The following is an 18,702-nucleotide window of genomic DNA, read 5'->3' as shown; positions in this document are numbered from 1 at the left end:
CAGGCTGAGTCAGTTTCTGGGTAAGGGGGTCACAGGACCAATTGAGTCAGTTCCTTCATACGATTCATGGATCCCAGTGAGGTCAGATAAGATTGCCTTGATGTAAAAGTCTAAAAAAAATCTCTGAAAGACCAATCTTAGGTTTTACAAAAGCGATCTTATCTATAGGAGTAATTGGGAAAAAGTCCCCAATCTTGTGACCTCTGGCTAAATGAGTCCTGAGCAGTAAGCAAGCTAGGGAAGAATGGCTGGTTACTGCCTAAATATGCATAGGCCTTAACAGAATCCAGCCCTCTCTCATAATTCTAACCCTGTGGCTTTTTATTAGTTTTACAATTGTGGTTTCAGTCCCCGAACAAGGAATGGAGGTAATTTCCCCCAACAAAGAATGGGATGATAGCTACTGAAATCCTTGCTTTAAGTTTAAACTGTAAACTAAATTTCTCCCATAGTCAGTTTGGCCCATGCTCAGGAATGAGCCAAGGCAGTTAGCTTGTGAGGTTAGAAGCAAGATAGAGTCAGTTATGTCTGAATTCTCTCACTGTTACAATTTTTGCAAAGGCGGTTTCAGTTGGTGGGACCTAAGATAAGAATGCCTGAGGACCACTTATTTTCAGAGGACTTAAGGGACAAGCAGAGGAAGAAGAGACCGCTTTTATGGTAAAGGATTAGTTGGAATGGTGGGAGACACCCAGGTGGGAGTAACAATCTGGGAGCAGAGGTCCAATGATGCAGACATACAGCAAGATGAGGAATGAGGAGTCTCCATTGGAGTTGGTCCTGGAAGCTTATCCAAACACCAATATACATTGCAGAAAGCAATCTCTAAAAGATGGCTAAGGTTATTTCAAAGTGAAGCCAAATAAAACGTAGTCAAGCCCCTCCCACGTGCTGGTACTTTGTGATCACCTCTAATGGATTGTTTGTTACTAATAGGCTAATAGAAAAATTCTAGAATTTGTGAACTGAAAGTGAACTTGAAGAGGCTTATTGACAAAACAAGAATAAAGGAACATTCCAGTCTCATGGCTCATTAGAACTGGAATCCAGGTCTCCTGGTTCTTATTTACATGCCCCTTGAAGTCATACAGATCTTGAGATGAACAAGTCTATTTCATTTGTCCTGTAAGTCCAGTTTATGTCAATGCTTAGCACCTAGAAAATGTGTAATGACTGTTTATTGAATTAATAAATGGCTGTGACCACACTGTGAAAGTTTAAAGCAAGATGCTCTCTTTTTCTACTTAAACATGTACTTATCAATGCACGAAATAGAAGAACATATTTTCTATAAAATAATCATAGTATTACATTAAAAATGGTTTCTTGCTGTCAGAAAGATTTTCATAAGTATAAAATCAACACTATGTTCTGTAAAATTGCTGAGGAAGTCAAAGAAATGAAAAGAAGAATATGACATATACATATCCTCTTTTAAAAATTATTTTTGGGGATTCAAGTTTTTGAGAGATGATCAAGTTTAACATCAATGCTTACTTAAGGTGTCATGGTTTAATTACTGGAAATGTTGATGCGCCCATCATTTAGGTGGGGTCGGTAAGCAAAGTTCCTAAGTACGAGACATTTTCAAATTTTGTCAAAACACTTACTTGTGCTCAAAGTATGTTTGAACTACTCATACTGTAGGGCTCCCTGACAAAGCAGTCTGAATACTGTATAATCCAGCAGGAAAATCAAAGTTGTCAAGGACTGTGTGTCTATAATAATGTCAAACCACATGATTAGGAAGATCTCTAGGGATACTAAAGTTTTAAAAAATTACCAAATACTAAACGTCTCTTAATAGAAATTATCTATAGGTAAATTATTTAAAAAATTTTAAAACTATAATGATAGTTCAATTGTCTGCCATACAGGTAGGAACTATCAAATAAGTAAACTTAGACCTTTATCCAGTGATAATGGATGCTTCAGAGTTCTTGTAAAGTGAATATACTATACTTTGATAATGACACATCTATTTTGTCCCTCACTCAGAGACTATTCACTTTTCTTTGATACACAATTTCTTTTTTTTTTTTTTGAGACGGAGTCTCGCTCTGCCGCCCAGGCTGGAGTGCAGTGGCCGGATCTCAGCTCACTGCAAGCTCCGCCTCCCGGGTTCACGCCATTCTCCGGCCTCAGCCTCCCGAGTAGCTGGGACTACAGGCGCCCACCACCTCGCCCGGCTAGTTTTTTGTATTTCTTAATAGAGACGGGGTTTCACCGTGTTAGCCAGGATGGTCTCGATCTCCTGACCTCGTGATCCGCCCGTCTCGGCCTCCCAAAGTGCTGGGATTACAGGCTTGAGCCACCGCGCCCGGCCAATACACAATTTCAATAGGACCTAAGGCCACCAATTATGAAGGATGCTGGAAAACTTTATATATATATACATGTGTATATATACACATATGTGTATATAAACACATATACATACACGTATATATACACGTGTATATATACACATATATATGTGTGTATGTATATATATATATATGAAGTGATTAAATAATAGATAAAATGTAACATATCAAGAAGCTGAGAAGAATGAAATACCCCTATAATCACCTGAAAGACAATGGTGGTCCATAGGCATTCACTATACAGGTGAAAAGCCCAAAGAAACTGTGAACCTTGAGATCCTAACTCTAAGTAAAACAGAATATGAGGTTTCCTTATCAGGGTCTCCAATTATCCAAACAAAGTCAAGTATATTATTTCTATTCATAAGACCTTATAGAAATACATAAGACATTTTAAAAATAGTTTCATCCAAAATGACCTGATTAAAAAGAGGTTTTATATTCATAGAAAATTTATTTAACCAGAAAAATAAGTAGCAAAATTGACAAGAATTTGGTTAATTAGGGTTTTATTTCATATATTTATAAATACATATTATTCATTAAACATAATTTCTTCTATTGTAGGAAACTCAGTAACTCTTTTCTGGATTCAATGTTAAATAGCTACTATAAAAATATCTTAACCATAATTTGTTAAAAACATAAAATGGAATAATGGACTTTTTTATCTCTTTTTAGATAATATTTAGCTTAAAATCTACCCTCCAAGGAAGGTTAAAGAAATAAACAAATGTAAATTTACTACATTAGTGATTAAAATATAAGGCCTTCAAAGGATGTACAGTTATGGAGGACTCAGTTCTTTCCTTGTAAAGTCATGCAAATTGAATTTTGCAGAATATTTGGTATGCAAAATCTGGAAAATGTCAGTATGAATAAGCCCAGTCAATTGTTGATTCAACTTTCTAATGGATTTACTATTGTTTTTTCTCTGTAGATTCTCTTTGTCTATTCTAATATTTACTTCACCGCTATGATAGAGACGAATGGGTTCCCAAGTGCCCAGGGTTTCTAAATTTGCTTTTGAACTAAACTGACAGTTATGCACTCAGTGGAAATAACTTTCAAGAAAAGGTAATGAAAGCTCTTCTCTAAAAATTGGGAAATTACCAGTGTTTACATAATTTTAAATACATTTATTCTATATGGATTTCTACTTAAAGCTCATAATGGAGTATTTCCTTTTAGTGGTTTTCCAGAATCATTGAATTATATTAGGTTAATTGTTTTTAATTTTAAAGTAGAAATAACATCCTCCCAGGTATAGATAAATCAATAATTTTTAAATTTCTTGAATATTCATTAAAATATGTCACATGAATCAATTGTTGTTTCCCAAGTGTTTTTTAGCAATTTGTTAATACAGATACTAGGTTGTATCCAGTCTGTTTAAGAATGCATATTCTTAATTTCCTCATTTTAATGATGATAAAAAACTTCATGCCTGAAATTTATGTTTTCATTTCAACTTTAAAACCCCTCTCTAGGTCAAACACAAAGAACTATGCTGCATTTTGGAGAGAGAGTTTAAGTTCAGAAAGAAGCACTTTCTGAGCAGCATTAATATTTAAAAAGAAAATGAATTCCATAGAATAAAAAGCAATATCAGAGTGTTTTGCAATCAATAAATATAATTATTTTGTAAATTTTATTTCCGATATGTTCATATTTCTGTCTGTGTGTGTATATGTGCATGTACTAAGTCATAATATAAAATGTATTTCTTATTGTGGGTTGTGGTCCAAGTGTTTGAATGTTCCCGGTCTTTTAAAAATGCCTACACATAATAGGTAAGTGAGAAAGGACAATGTTAGCAGAGAGAAAGAAGCAGCAGCATAGAACAATGTCAAACAAAGAAGAAAAGCATGATACACAGAATGGGCAAAAATATCAAATGAAATAGCAGTAAGTGCCTCTTGTTTAACTGAGATCTTAGACAAAGCCATCAGACTTGACAGAAAAAACGGTTTCTGGTGTTAGTGAAGCATGCAATGTTACTTGGGTGTTGTATGTAACAGCCAGATTTTTTAAAGAATTGGGACTGATAGGGAAATAATTATGTCATCAGGTGTAAATGATTTATTCAAAGATTTCCAAATAAAACAGAAAGAAAATGAATAGTATTTAAAGACATGGCATGGTCAAGGAAAAGTGTGCAAAATGGTAGAAAATTGGGTGTATTTGAAAGAGGTGGTTGGATTTGAAAATCTGAAGAACCAAACGATAGATATAAAGGTAGAGTCAAGTCCTGTGTTGCTGAAAGCAAAGGTGGATTTTACTGTTGTGCAGTTACCAGAAATAGACAATGAGCAGAGAAGTGGAAGAAGGCTCAAATCAGAGGAAGCATTGTTAGAAATATATAAATTTCACAGTTTTTAGGGGTCAGAGAGAAATTATATTTTTTAGATTTCAAAGCTGCTATTTGAAAGGTGTTCCAAATAGAGCATTATTAATCATTTGGGTTATATAAAATCAGTCTTCATTATTCTCAACTTCTTTATTTGTGAATTTGACTACTTGCTAAATTCTTTGTAACCCCAAAACCCCTTGGCACTTGTGTGGTCATTTGCAGATACGTGCAGTGTTGCAAAAACTTTGAGATGTTCAGTGCACATGTTCCCACCTGAGGTTAAACAAGACAATGCTTTGCCCTCTTATTTCAGATCTCATGACGTGAACAAGCATATTTTTGGCAGCCTATTTAGTGGCATGTTTTTTTCCCATTTTAGTGCTTTTTGTTGGTGATTTCACTGTTTAAAATGGCCCCATCATAGGGCCAAAGTGCTGTCTAGTTTTCCTAAGTGCAAGAAGGCTGCGATGTGTCTTACAGAAAAAAATATGTGTATTGGACAAGCATGAGTCCTGTTGCCTATGAGTTCAGTGTTAATGAGTCAGCAGCATATTTTATATAAGGTGTGTTTCAACAAAAGCATGAATAAAACAAGGTTATATATTGATTTATTAATGGAAATGTTGCAACCAGCTGCTGTGGAAACCTAACCCAGTATTCGCCCTAGAAGCAATGGTTCAATGTTTGCTAATTTAGTGTTGACAGTGGCTTTATGGAGCATAAACTAGTGGGATTGACAAAATTTGTGTCTTTTATTGTTCATTGTGATTTGTGAAATGTGATTAAAATAAGCTTGGTACTAAAAAATTAGAATCCTTAGGACATCAGGAAGATTCTATTCTTGAGCGTATTGCTTCCGACATATCAGGAGACAGTACATACATTGAAAATAGCACACAAACACCTAAGCAATGTGGCCTCTCCTTGTATAAAAGTCAAGGATGTGAACTAGGGGAAAGGAGGCCAAAAGAACTTTCATAGTTTTTATTACTTTTTATTTCAATAGCTTTTAGGGTACAAGTGGTCTTTTGTTACATAGATGAATTATTTAGTGGTGAATTCTGAGATTTTGGTGCACCCATCATCTGAGTAGTATACATTGTACCTAATGTGTAGTAGTTTTGTATCCCCAGGGCTCCTCCCACTCTTCCCCTTCTGAGTCTCTAAAGTCCACTGTATCACTCTGTATGCCTTTGCATACTCATAGCTTAGCTCCCACTTATAAGTGAGCACAGACAGTCTTTGGTTTTCCACTCCTGTGGTACTTCACTTAGAATAATGGTCTCCAGCTCCATCCAAGTTGCTGCCATGCCAATTTCTGCATATAACCAGGCTCTTCACTAATAGTTCCTGATTTTTTTTTTTTTTGGAGAAAGAAGAGTAGAAGGGAAATTAAACTAGAACTTAAGAAGTAAATGACAACTTCAACTTTATCTGAGAAGGTTCTGAATCCTCAGCACTTATAGAAAGGGAAAAACAACAGGACTAAAACAACAGAACTCAAATTTCAGTTTGAGTTCAATAATTTTTTGAAACATATTTATTTTTATAATGGTTCAAACACTTTAGATCTAACATGAAGAAAACATTTAATATTCTAAAGAATAAGTAGATAATTTTGTATATTGTTGTTATTTAGCACCATTTAGAATTTGAAATTTGAGATACAGGGAAATGGGGACCTATTCCCATAGTCCTTGTGTGTAACTACAGAAACTAAGCTGGATAAAATCAAGAATGTTTTCTTGAAAAGTTGATAATTACGTATGAGAAGTGAATGATTTGGAAGAAATAAAGAAGAGGCCTGGGGAAACGTTTAGAGAACACCCTTCTTTAACGCATGTGAGGAGAAAGAGACATAAAGGAAGGGAAATTGGAACTAAATTGTAGCAGGAGAAACAAAATAAACTGTGACAAAAGTATGGATACCTTAGCCTGATTGAAGTTGTAATAAAACTTATTTTGGTGTGAAATCACTTTTTTTCTTTTCATCAGGCCCCAACAAAGATGATCAGAATCTGTGTAAATCAATAGCACCGCTGAGTAGAAATTCAGGTGCTGAAGTAAATATGGATTCTAGTTAGGGTAGTTTAACTGAAACCCTTTTTCATCTTGTCTGCTGAGACTGAAAATCTTTTAAAAAGTTTTATATCTGCCTTTGATTTAAGATGTTAAGATGCCTCAAAATCACCTCATTTTCATTGTACATTTCTGTGGATTTAAGAGATTAAGGCGAATTAGTTCTGATAACAGGGTGTAACTTGAAAAAGCTTGAAAAAGGATCCCAAGTCAATCCGTTATAAGATTTCATCACATTTATCTTTTAATGTTTCCTTTAGAAATGTGTTACAGTAATGAATTTTGTAAAGAAAAATGGGAACAAGTAGGCTGAAACCCTGTATTGATCATTTATTCTATCATAGGAGTATCAGTAAATTAATTTCACTGAATAAAACAAGGTTTTATTATATATTATATTTATATTATAATCTATAATATATTTATCTTATAATCTATAATATATTATATTTATATTATAATCTATAATTATATTATGTATTATACATTATAACATAATTTATAAATTATAATTATATAATATTTATATATTAGAGGTTTTATGGTTGTTTTATGGCCATATCTTATTAAAAAATGTTTAAATAAATCATAGAAAAGATAAGTAGGCATTGCATTATACCTTTCTAGCCATGACCATACATAGTTATTGTATAGCAATTATTCAGCATATCATACATGAATCTATAAGCCTTTTTGAAAGAGTTTTCAGAAGATTGTCAAATTAAATATTTTTCAATTGTTTACCTGGATATTAATAACCGTAGCTTGTTAAATCATTCTGCATCCAGAAGGTAATTATCCTTCATAGTAAGTTTAGATAGGTAGCAATTCCACTGTGACTTTCCCAGAGGTTCTCTATTTCATCTTAATTCAAAATGTCAAAATAGACCGCAATTGATAGAGACAATTCAGAAGTAAATGATGGACAAACATAAATTCTTATTTAAAAATGCTTCAGAAATAATTTGCTATTTGATTTGAACTTTAATTGATAATACTCATGTGGCATCTAAATTATAGGAAAAACTTGGTTTTCTTGTAAACTGAAATATTTTAAAGTGACCTTATAGAAATACATTTAGATTTCATGTCACTATTTTCTTTCTTGGTAGTGATGATGGTGTTGGTATATCCTTTAAATTTTGCCAAAATATTTACATGATTCAATTTACAAACATGAAAGAGACCTTCATTTTTTAACAGTTTGCACTGACCATAAAAGTAATAACTCATTGACTATCCTTCTTGCCTAGGCTAGTTGCAGAGAAAATGGGCCATCTTGGAGGACAGGACCTACAATTTGGAACCTAGTGGGGAGACAATCTACTCAAGCCATGGTTTTAAAGGCATGGATATCATCCACAGCCACCAGTCCTGTCCTGTGGTTGGCCTAGAGTAGTTCAGTCCAGGATAATGGTTTGTCATGAGAGATAAACAGACCAAGGCTCTGAGGGGTGTAAGAGGGGAGATGAATAGAGAAGTCAAGAAGTCAGCCATGAAGACAAATTTTAGTCAGTGGTAATATCTTAGACCCTGAATTTTAACTAAAGCCAAGCTCTGGGGATTCGGGGCATTGAGAAAAATGGCAGGGCCTTATACTCAAAACAATTATGTCATTGGGCAGGTTAATAAGACAGAAATTCCAGAAAAATAAATAACACCAGGATCTGATTATCAGTAACTTTGAACAGCAGAGTAATGTTTTTATGAAATAAACAGAAACCCAGTTATAAGAGTTGGACTACAAAGTAAGAGTTAAGAGAGTAAACCTGCTGATAGGATTTATTTATTTATTCAACAAATACATATAGGGGTACTATTAATTACCAAATCCTGTGTTATAATTCTGAGTCCAAGACTATTACTTTTTAGATGCTTAAAAGCCTCTTATATGGTGCTGAAATTACTTCTAAAACAGCTGAGCCTGCAGATGGGGTTCCAGGAGAAGTTTTGCACAGGTAAGGGTTGTAGCTAGTTTTGTGTAGGCGGTTTTATACAGGTAGTTACAGTGTTGAAAAAAACTCATGTTCACTGTTGAAGAAGTTTTATAAAATGGACAAAAATACAGCATGTGTCTGTGTGTTTCTGTGTGTGGCATCTGTAGTTGTGTAAGTACTATTGCGTCTTACACTGAAATTGAAGATGCAGAGTTGTATGTATATATGATTTCTCTAATTTAAATACTCTAACCAGCCAAGCAAAGGATAATTTATTTTACGGTCACAATTCAATATAACATATTAGGAAGCATTTTTGATATGATGCATAGAGTTTTAATGTATGACATTAAGCATATTATTCATGATTAAAAGGAATAACCACATGTGAAATATATTATTACCAAAGAAGCTGTAAATCAGTTGGTGACTGCATATTGGCCAAGGATGAGTTTATAGTTTAGAAATAGTAGTTCTAATCTTCAGGATAGGGAGACAGGTGTTTGTGTTTTTGATTATTGGTTATCATTCATTGCTCTTAGTGTTCAGTGTCTTATGTACTTAATATAAGGCATGCTATGCTCCCTTGACTTCAGATACTCTTTGGTCATTATGTCTATCTGTGTGTGTGATACAACTTTATAAACACAAAGACACCTAAGAACATCCAGTGATAGTCCCAGGAATAATATTTATTCATTGTGAGGGATTTACAGTGTTTTCTAGTAATAGGCATACATGTAATGTGATAACTATATTAACCTTCAAAAATTATCAATCCCTTTTGTTTGGCAGTGATTAGAACCAAGAAATGATGAATGAAAATGATGTTGCTTGATTAAAATTAGGTTTTACTAAAATTAGTACTGACTTTGTTCTTTGTGAACTAATCAAGCTTGTCATGTGAGTGACTGCCTTCTTTTCTTTAGAAAAGATTGTATGCAAATGAAATAATACAGTGGCTTAACTGCAAATTTTCTTACTGGTCAATCACCCTATTAAATATTTTATAATATCTTTGTAGGCATTAACTCAAGGAATTTGTTTGTGATATGACTAGGGGTAATTCAATCATTTTAATTGCAATTATAGTGTCAAAGCATGTAAGTTGTCCATAATTAGTCATTAGGGCCTGAAAGTAGAAATGGTTATAGATTTAAGAACTTATATTTTTCTGTCAGAATTTATTACTTACCATTATGAATCTTTCTTATGATAGTAGAGGTTCAGAGAAAAGTATATAGAAAGAATGCATGCTTTGGATACTTTAATGTTGGTTATTTATGTATAATTTGGGCTGAAAGACTAGAGCAAAAGATAGGACCCTTCGTTCTGAAGCCATGAGGTTTGATTCTGAGCTCTTAGTTCTCCACTGCATATCAAAATGTCTATACTCATTTCTAACTCTTTCGTTCTGTTTTCTCACTTAGTAATGTGTGTGTCAAGCACTTCTGAGTGTTCTTTTCACACATCTCTGCTAAAATTAAAAGATGTCATGTTAACCGTTTCAAAATATGAACAATTTTACACACTAGATTTGTTCTGTTTTGATCCAGATTGCAGAAATATGTCCAAGGGGAAAAGAAGATTATAACCTATCAGGAATATAACAATTGGCATTTCTAAATTTTAGCATGCTGTAAAAAAATAAATTGGCCATTTCTCTATCCATAGAAATATGAAAGAAACCATATTTTGATTGTCAGGAACAAATACTGTGAAAGAAATTTGTGTGGGAGGTCAGATTGGGTGACATGTGCTTTTATTTCACCTCAAAACATTTTACTATTATATTTTTATTCTTTGTTAAAAATATTTTTATCCTTTTCTTTCTTCACCAAAACAATATAGAGTTATTGGTAGAGACAGAATTTGATGAACTGAAGAAAATACATCAGTTCTTTTCACTCCTCACTTTAAGTCCTAGACCTTTATATCCATCCGCATCCTATTTAATAAGAGAGGATTCTGCTAGTTGCAAGGTGAAAGGATTTGCTGAGCATTTGTGTTCTACTTTTTACATATCTATTGTTCCCAGAATTTCTAGGCGGCAGTGTTTTCAGGAACAGGATCATTTTGACATTCTGGGGATTATGAAATTTCAATTATTGTCTCAGAAATCAGTACACTGCACAATAAAAGCAAATACACATTCTAACCCTTTACCAATAATAATAATAATAGTGACATGTAGTAGTTATTCACTGCTGCATAACAAATTCCTTCCAAATTGAGTAACTCAAAACAACTCAGGAGTGGCTTAACTGGGTGGTTCTGTCTAAGAGCCTCTAATGCAGTTGTGGTCCAGATGTCAGCCTGTAGGTAGATAGTAGAATGGTGACTACCAGAGGCTTAGATAGAAGAAATAAGTGTTAATATTTGGTAGTAGAGTAGGGAGATTATAGTTAATAATAATTTATTATATATGTGAAAATAGCTAGTAAAGAAGAATTGTAATGTTCTCAACACAAAGAAAAGATAAATAATTGAGGTGATGGTTACCCCAATTATTCTGATTTGATCATCACATATTATATACATCAATCAAAATGTTACATGTTCCCCCCAAATATATATAACTATGTTATATTAATTTTTTTCTTTTTCTTTTTCTTTCTTTCTTTCTTTCTTTCTTTTTTTTGAGATGGAGTTTCGCTCTTATTGCCCAGGCTGGAGTGCAATGGCGCGAACTTGGCTCACTGCAACCTCTGCCTCCTGGGTTCAAGTGATCTGTCTCAGCCTACTGAGTAGCTGGGATTACAGGTGCATGTACTATGCCCAGCTAATTTTTATATTTTTCGTAGAGGTGGGGTTTCATCATATTGGTCAGGCTGGTCTCAAACTCCTGACCTCAAGTAATTCACCTGCCTCAGCCTCCCAAAGTGCTGGGATTACAGGCGTGAGCCACCACACCCAGCCTTATATCAATGTTTTTAAAAGGATGCTTAACTTGGGACTGGGCACAGTGGCACACACCTGTAGTCCCAGCTACGTCAGAGGCTGAAGTAGGAAGATTGCTTGAACCCAGAAAGTCAAGGCTGATGATATGGTTTGGATCTGTGTCCCTGCACAAATCTTATGTGGAATTGTAATCTTCCATGTTGGAGGTGGAGTTTAGTGTGGGGCGATTGGATCATGATCATGGAGGTGTTTCTCATGAATAGTTTAGCATCATCACCTGGTGCTGTTCTCTCGAGAGTGAATGAGTTCTCATGATATCTGCTTGTTTAAAAGTGTGTAGCGTCCTCACTCATAGGTGGGAACTGAACAATGAGATCACTTGGACTCAGGAAGGGGAACATCACACACTGGGGCCTGTCATGGGGAGGGGGGGAGGGATTGCATTGGGAGTTATACCTGATGTAAATGACGTGGGTGCAGCACACCAACATGGCACAAGTATACATATGTAACAAACCTGCACGTTATGCACATGTACCCTACAACTTAAAGTATAATAATAATAAATAAATTTAAAAAAAAAAGTGTGTAGCAACTACCCCCTTGCTCTCCTTCTTGCTCTTACTTGGGCCATGTGAATTCTGTACTCCCCCTTTGCCTTCTGCCATGACTGTATGTTTCGTGAGGCCTCCCCAGAAGCCAACCAGATGACAGTATCATGCTTCCTATGCAACCTGCAGAACGATGAGTCAATTAAACCTCTTTTCTTTAATTACTCATTCTCAGGTGTTTCTTTATAGCAATGTGAGAATGGACTAATTCAACTGCAGTGGCCATGATTGTGTCACTGCACTCCAGCTTGAGTGACAGACTGAGACCCTGTTTCAAACTTGGTCTGGGAGTTCCTCTTTCAAGAGGCACCACTCTCATGACTATTGGCCAAAGGGCCTCAGTCCCCCATTGGCTTTTGGCAGCTGGCCTCAAGTCCTGGTCTCACAGACCTTTCCACAGTGTTGCTTATGAGAGGGCAGTTAACTTTCCTTAGAATGAGCGATCCAAAGAGAGAGCACACAAAGGAAGGCACAAAGCTGCTTTTATAACCGCGCCTCTGAAATTGCAGCCAGCACTTCCACCTTATCCTATTCATCATTAAAAACAATACACTAAGTCTAGTCCACACGCAAAAGGAGGGTAATCAGGCTTTGCTTCTTGAAGGGAGATGTATCAAAGAATTTGTTGATATTTAAAACTACAAGGTAACACTTCTGTTCATAATAGCTGCCATGTAGTGACAACTTTCTATATATTTGAGATCCTTCTTTTTGGGCACAAAGTTAGGTCTATGTAACTTCTCTTTTAACATCCAATTTTCCCTGATACAGATGCCCTGCCTTAGCATATACTCACAAAGCTATGCTTTCCCTTTCCCTTTGTTTCTTTTACAGTCCTGATTTAAATACCGAATTTTCTTTATCTGTTGATTTCATTATAGACTATAATGTGATCATTATTTGGGCATTACTTTGTCTTCTTCTCCTCCCTCTATTACGACTAGGATTTGGTCCACTGGTCCTAGAAACATTTGTTTGATTTCCCTTATCAAGAAAACCAATAGATTTTCACCCATTTGTTCACATGAGCTAAACTTTGTCAAGAAATCCTGGACAAAGGGGTTAGAAAATAAAAATGTACCTCCCTTCAATTTAATGTTTGAGGGTAAGTAAATTGTAAAGGGCTATGAATTCCCTCATATATTCTTATTTTCATGATCACCAAGATTTTAAAAAGTCAGATATACAGTTGGGTTTATCCTTAATTTAGAAAAATATGTTTTTCTCAACATTATGCATTTTACCGTCATTAAATCTTCTGCTGTTTTGGAGGAACCTCCATGGTACACCAAAGGGTTCCACTTGCAGATTAACTACTAAAAAGAACTTTTCAAAGTAAAGGCTTTTAACCATAATAATCAACCAAGAATAAAGCTACTTATTATAATATTCCATTTAACTCAATTAGGGCAACTCGTGTTTAATTCAATCTATAGGTGTTCTCTAACAGACTTAGGAATTTTTAAGTTAATGGGACAAATAAATAAATTATGGTGAGAGCAAAGCAAATTTAACCCACTGTCATCTAGGGGAGAGTCTGTACTTCTAACCTTAGCTGGAAACTTTGTAGTATCTTGACTACACAATTTAGTAAACTGAGGCGGTGCTTCCCCCCAGGTGCTTATGTTGCCACCAATATCGTCAGTATCATCATCGTTATCAGTTCACATTTATTGAGAACTTATTAGATGCGTAATACCTTGCTTACATTCTGTAATTTAACCATAAAATATCTATGAAATAATTCCTCTTAATATTTCAATTTCGCAAATGAGAATCCTGGGTCATAGAGAGATTATGTGACTTGTTGTCCAAGGTTACATTTCTGGGAAGCAATAAAGGGAAATAAAATCTAGGATTTTCTATGTTATTAATCACATAGAAAATATCATCATCCTCTGGTTATATTACAGTGCTTCCCCCATGGATGACATTGACTTTACCAGCTATACTGCCTCTACAATTCATCACAGTGTAATGAAATATATCTCTTCTAAAACCTTTGGCAAAGGGAGTCCTAAAATAGTTGAGTGTAAACGTGTAGTTTTTTTTTTTTTTTTAAATTAACAACCTTGAGTAGGTACAAGAAGCACATGGTGGGAAATATGTGAGATTACAAGGGTGCTCCTCTTGTCCTTCTTTCCCACACTGTTGTTTAAAATTTTTGATAAAATAACACTGAGGTAAATAGAAAGACGTTTGCTAGTTTCAAGATATTTGTCAACATTCCTGCCTTTGTCTCCACCCCCAAACTTTAGCATAGTCAATATGATGAGTGCCTCTGTCATCCAATACCAGCAAATGCCATATTCTTCAAACCCTTTAATGTCATGGCCTTTGATATGTTTTGGCTATGTGTCCCCACCCAAATTTCACCTTGATTTGTGATCCCCATGATCCCCATGTGTCAAGGGTGGGACCAGTGGAGGTAACTGAATTGTGGGGGTGGTTCCCCCATGCTGTTCTTGTGATAATGAGTGAGCTTCATGAGATACGATGGTTTTATAAGTGTCTGGCATTTCTTCTGCTTGAACTCATTCTCTCTCCTGTTGCCCTGTGAAGAGGTGCCTTCCACCGTGATTGTAAGTTTCCTAAGGCTTTCCCAGTCATGTGGAATTGTGAGTCAATTAAATCTCTTTTCTTTATAAGTTACTCAGACTCTGGCATTTCTTCATAGCAGTGTGAGACTGGACTAATTCAACCTTCTTGACCATAGTTTTTGGATCACTATTAGCAAATTTATTATTCAGTACTCTTCAGTTGTAAGATGCTGTAAAAACGTGGAATAAAATAAAAACCACCCCCAAATCTCTGTTTGCTAATAATCTAATTACTTTTGGTTTAATCCACCAATTCCTTGGTGTTGAAATAAAACCTGCAGTTTGGTATTTTCATCAGTAGATCTCCTTGGCTCCTTGGTTACACTTTGATTCAGCTGTTATGGGTAAAAACCTTTCACCAGGAAGCAAGATAATGAGAGAAATGGGGATGAGCCATGGCAAGGGAAGAACATACTGTTATTTGAAATGGGCCATGGTTGTTTGCAATGTATCTATACTCTCTATACATTTAGTGCAAAGTTTTATATAATATTTTATATATATACACAAACATACACAAATATTTATGCATACACATACAAACATGTATATAAAAGTATATAGATATATGTTTTATTAGACATATTTTACAAAGTTTCATATGCTGTTTTCTATGTGTTGTATCTATTTTCTCCCACTTTTCATTTATTTCGGTTTTTTTTTCCTGCATTTTGTGAGGTTTCCTTGTGTCAATCTTTCATCTCACTATTTGTGATTTTCAGTTGTCTTTGGTCTACTATCCAATCTATTTTGTTTGTTCATTTACTTATTTTTGTCTGTGTAAACAATCCCCTCCAACAACTCTAATAGCTTATTTTTCCCTCATAATAATTTATTGTTGCTGATATACGGAGGTGATACCCCTTGGAATATCTCTGAGAATATCTATTACATTTATTTATTTTCTGCTTCATTTGTCCACTTTATTTTTCAGTAATTAATTAGTCTGTTTGTGAAATTTGGCTGTTCGTGTAAATGGGTTAGTGAGGCTTCTTTTATTCTTAATGTTAATTTTCATCAACTTTTTGGTGATTGAGAACATCCAATCAGATGTTCTCCAAGGAGAATATGAGAAAAAAATAAAATAACTGGAAGATCATAAATGGTGAAGGTGAGTTGATTGTGTAAAATTCTTCCTGCAGCAGTTGATTGTGTAATCCTGCAGTTCCCATTTCTTGATACACTAATAATATTGCCATCAGTTACTTCTCTGCAAATTGGAATGACTGAAATTTGAACAGGTTAAGAAAACATTTAAAATAGAAAACAATAGTTGTGATTTACATTTGTGAAAGACATTAAAACAAGTAGGAAATCTTTTAAATGAGTACTTAAGCCTGATAAACTTGGTGAATAATTTGATGTTTAATTAAAAAGAAACTGCCAGGCAGGGTGCGGTGGCTTACACCTGTAATCCCAGCACTTTGGGAGGCCGAGGCGGGCGGATCACGAGGTCGGGAGATCGAGCCCATCCTAGCTAACACGGTGAAGCCCCGTCCCTACTAAAAATACAAAAAATTAGCCGGGTGTGGTGTCAGGTGCCTGTAGTCCCAGCTACTCAGGAGACTGAGGCAGGAGAATGGCATGAACCCAGGAGATGGAGCTTACTGTGAGCTGAGATCGCGCCAATGCATTCCAGCCTGGGCAACAGAGCAAGACTCCATCTCAAAATAAATAAATAAATAAATAATAAAATAAAATACAATAAAATAAAATAAAAAGAGAGAGAGAAAAAAGAAACTGCCAAACTGTTTTTCAACATGGTTGTACTATTTTGCATTCCCAATAATAATATATGAGAGTTCCAGGTATTTCACATTCTCACTAGCACTTCGTTTGTCAGCTTTTAATTTTTGAAATTTTCAACCATTCTAGTATGAGTGTAGTGGAAAATACAAAAATGTGAATAACTCACAAAAAGTGAGTAGGACTTCTTCCTATTCAGTTAAGGTGCACTTTGCCATTTGATCTTTAATGCACTGTAAGATGACCTAAAAGGAATAATTAGGTCTAAGTTATTGAAGTGCATTTTTCCAAGTTCTTTCCATGTTTACTACCTTCAATTTCAGTTATCTCCCACCAACCATCCCTCCCCCACAAAAAAAAATCCTCCTTTAGAGGATATCAGTCTTGTCACAGGTAGTTTCGACATTGTGGGAAAATAGAAATAGGCAGTTAGAGGAGTTACTTGAATTTGTATAATTATACACCATTTTATTTTATAAATTTTTTTTTATAAAAACGTTAGACAAAAGAGGATATACTTGAGACAAAAAACCTATTCATTGCACAAATGTTTCTTAAATGTCTACTTTATAGAATACATTATGTTAAGCACTGATGCAGACACAAAATAGAATGTAATTTGGTACGTGCAGGATAAAGCAATTATACAATTATCTCTGGTCCAAAGTAGATTGTGAAATGTACCATGAGAGGCGTACACCATAGAGCCCTGGAGTTGGGAAGCAGAAGCAATGACATCTGTTAGGGAGATTAGGGAAGTCTTAGTGACAACAGAGAAACCAATTCAGCCCTGAAGAATGCATGCGTGTCTGTCTGTTTTGTTTTGATTTTTAGTCATAAAATTAATGTTTTAAAAATCCAGATGCTTAAAAAAAAAACTAAACTTTTACCACACAAAGAAAAACTCAGCATTGAAGCGTGTTTCTCTTTCACCTTTTTCTGTATTCCTTTATATATTTGAGAAAATAATATGCATATAACTTTATATGTTGCTTTCTAAAGTTAATGCGATATTATTTAAATAAATAAATGACTAAGAATTGCACTATATTAAAAAATTTACAAACTTAACTGTTTATTCTAGCATTCTACATACCCTAAATGCTGAGCCAGCCCTCTTCTATAAAGCATTTAGGTAATGTCTTCTGTTTTGCTATTATAAGTTACAAACAGAAAATGCTTTCATGTAAAAGCACTTTTCTGTAATTTACATTCTTTTAGAATAGATTATTAGGACATAGACTACTAGATCAGAGATTGTGAACAGTTTTCATGCTAGCGAGATGTAGGTAGATGGATGAAAGACAAGGTAGGAGTTTGGGTAGAGATTTTTTTAAAAAAGAAAAGAGTTAAATTCAAATAGTAAGACAGGTAAGAAATCTAGGACACACATGGAGAGTGTATAAAACTCCATTTTGATGTCAGGGGTGTCCAATTTTTTGGCTTCCCTTGGCCACATTGGAAGAAGAATTGTCTTGGGCCACACATAATATACACTAATGCTAATGATAGATGATGAGCTAAAAAATCGCAAAAAAAATCTCATGATACTTTCAACGTATACTTTATAAAATACATTATGGTAGATACTGCTGCAGACACAAAATAGAATGGTGTAAAATATGAATGTCGCCCAATACGAATTTGTGTTGGGCCTCATTCAAAGCTGTCCTGGGCTACATGCGGCCTGTGGATTATGGTTAGACAAGCTTGGACTAGAGGGTAGAGTATACGGAAAGACGCTGTAAAAGAGAATCCTAGAAATGTATACTGAGGTAAGACTAAAATTTCCTGGAATATTAGTTTCTTTAGGTGCTAACAAGTCATACTAGATGGTGCTCTGGGTATAAATAAATTTTAAAATGTAACAATTGAACAAATTAAACAGGTTTTTAGAAGAATTTTCAAAGCCGTTAATATGTTAATGTGAATGACTATTGTCTAAGAAGATACTACAATATGTAGGGTTTCCTATGTGTATTTTACTAAGGAACACTTTTTAAAAGAGCAGCATTAGTATTTCAGGAAACACACTTTGAAAACTGGTAGGCAAAGACAGTAAGGATTTGATTACTAAGGAATTTGAATTCAGTTTGATGGGCATGAAAA

General features: G+C 34.8%; 1 protein-coding gene and 1 pseudogene across 1 annotated transcript in view; both read left to right on the top strand.

Moving 5' to 3' along the window:
- The window catches only part of MARCH1 (membrane associated ring-CH-type finger 1), an 826,141-nt gene that overhangs the window by 137,681 nt on the left and 669,758 nt on the right, over positions 1 to 18,702 (top strand). The window lies entirely within an intron of this gene.
- The window catches only part of LOC112624391, a 37,224-nt pseudogene continuing 23,051 nt past the window's right edge, over positions 4,530 to 18,702 (top strand).

Source organism: Theropithecus gelada, chromosome 5 (genome assembly GCF_003255815.1).
Source record: "Theropithecus gelada isolate Dixy chromosome 5, Tgel_1.0, whole genome shotgun sequence".
NCBI classification, from domain to species: Eukaryota; Metazoa; Chordata; class Mammalia; order Primates; family Cercopithecidae; genus Theropithecus; species Theropithecus gelada.
Note: the sequence above shows the minus strand (reverse complement) of the source record. Positions and strands in the feature narration are given on the sequence as shown.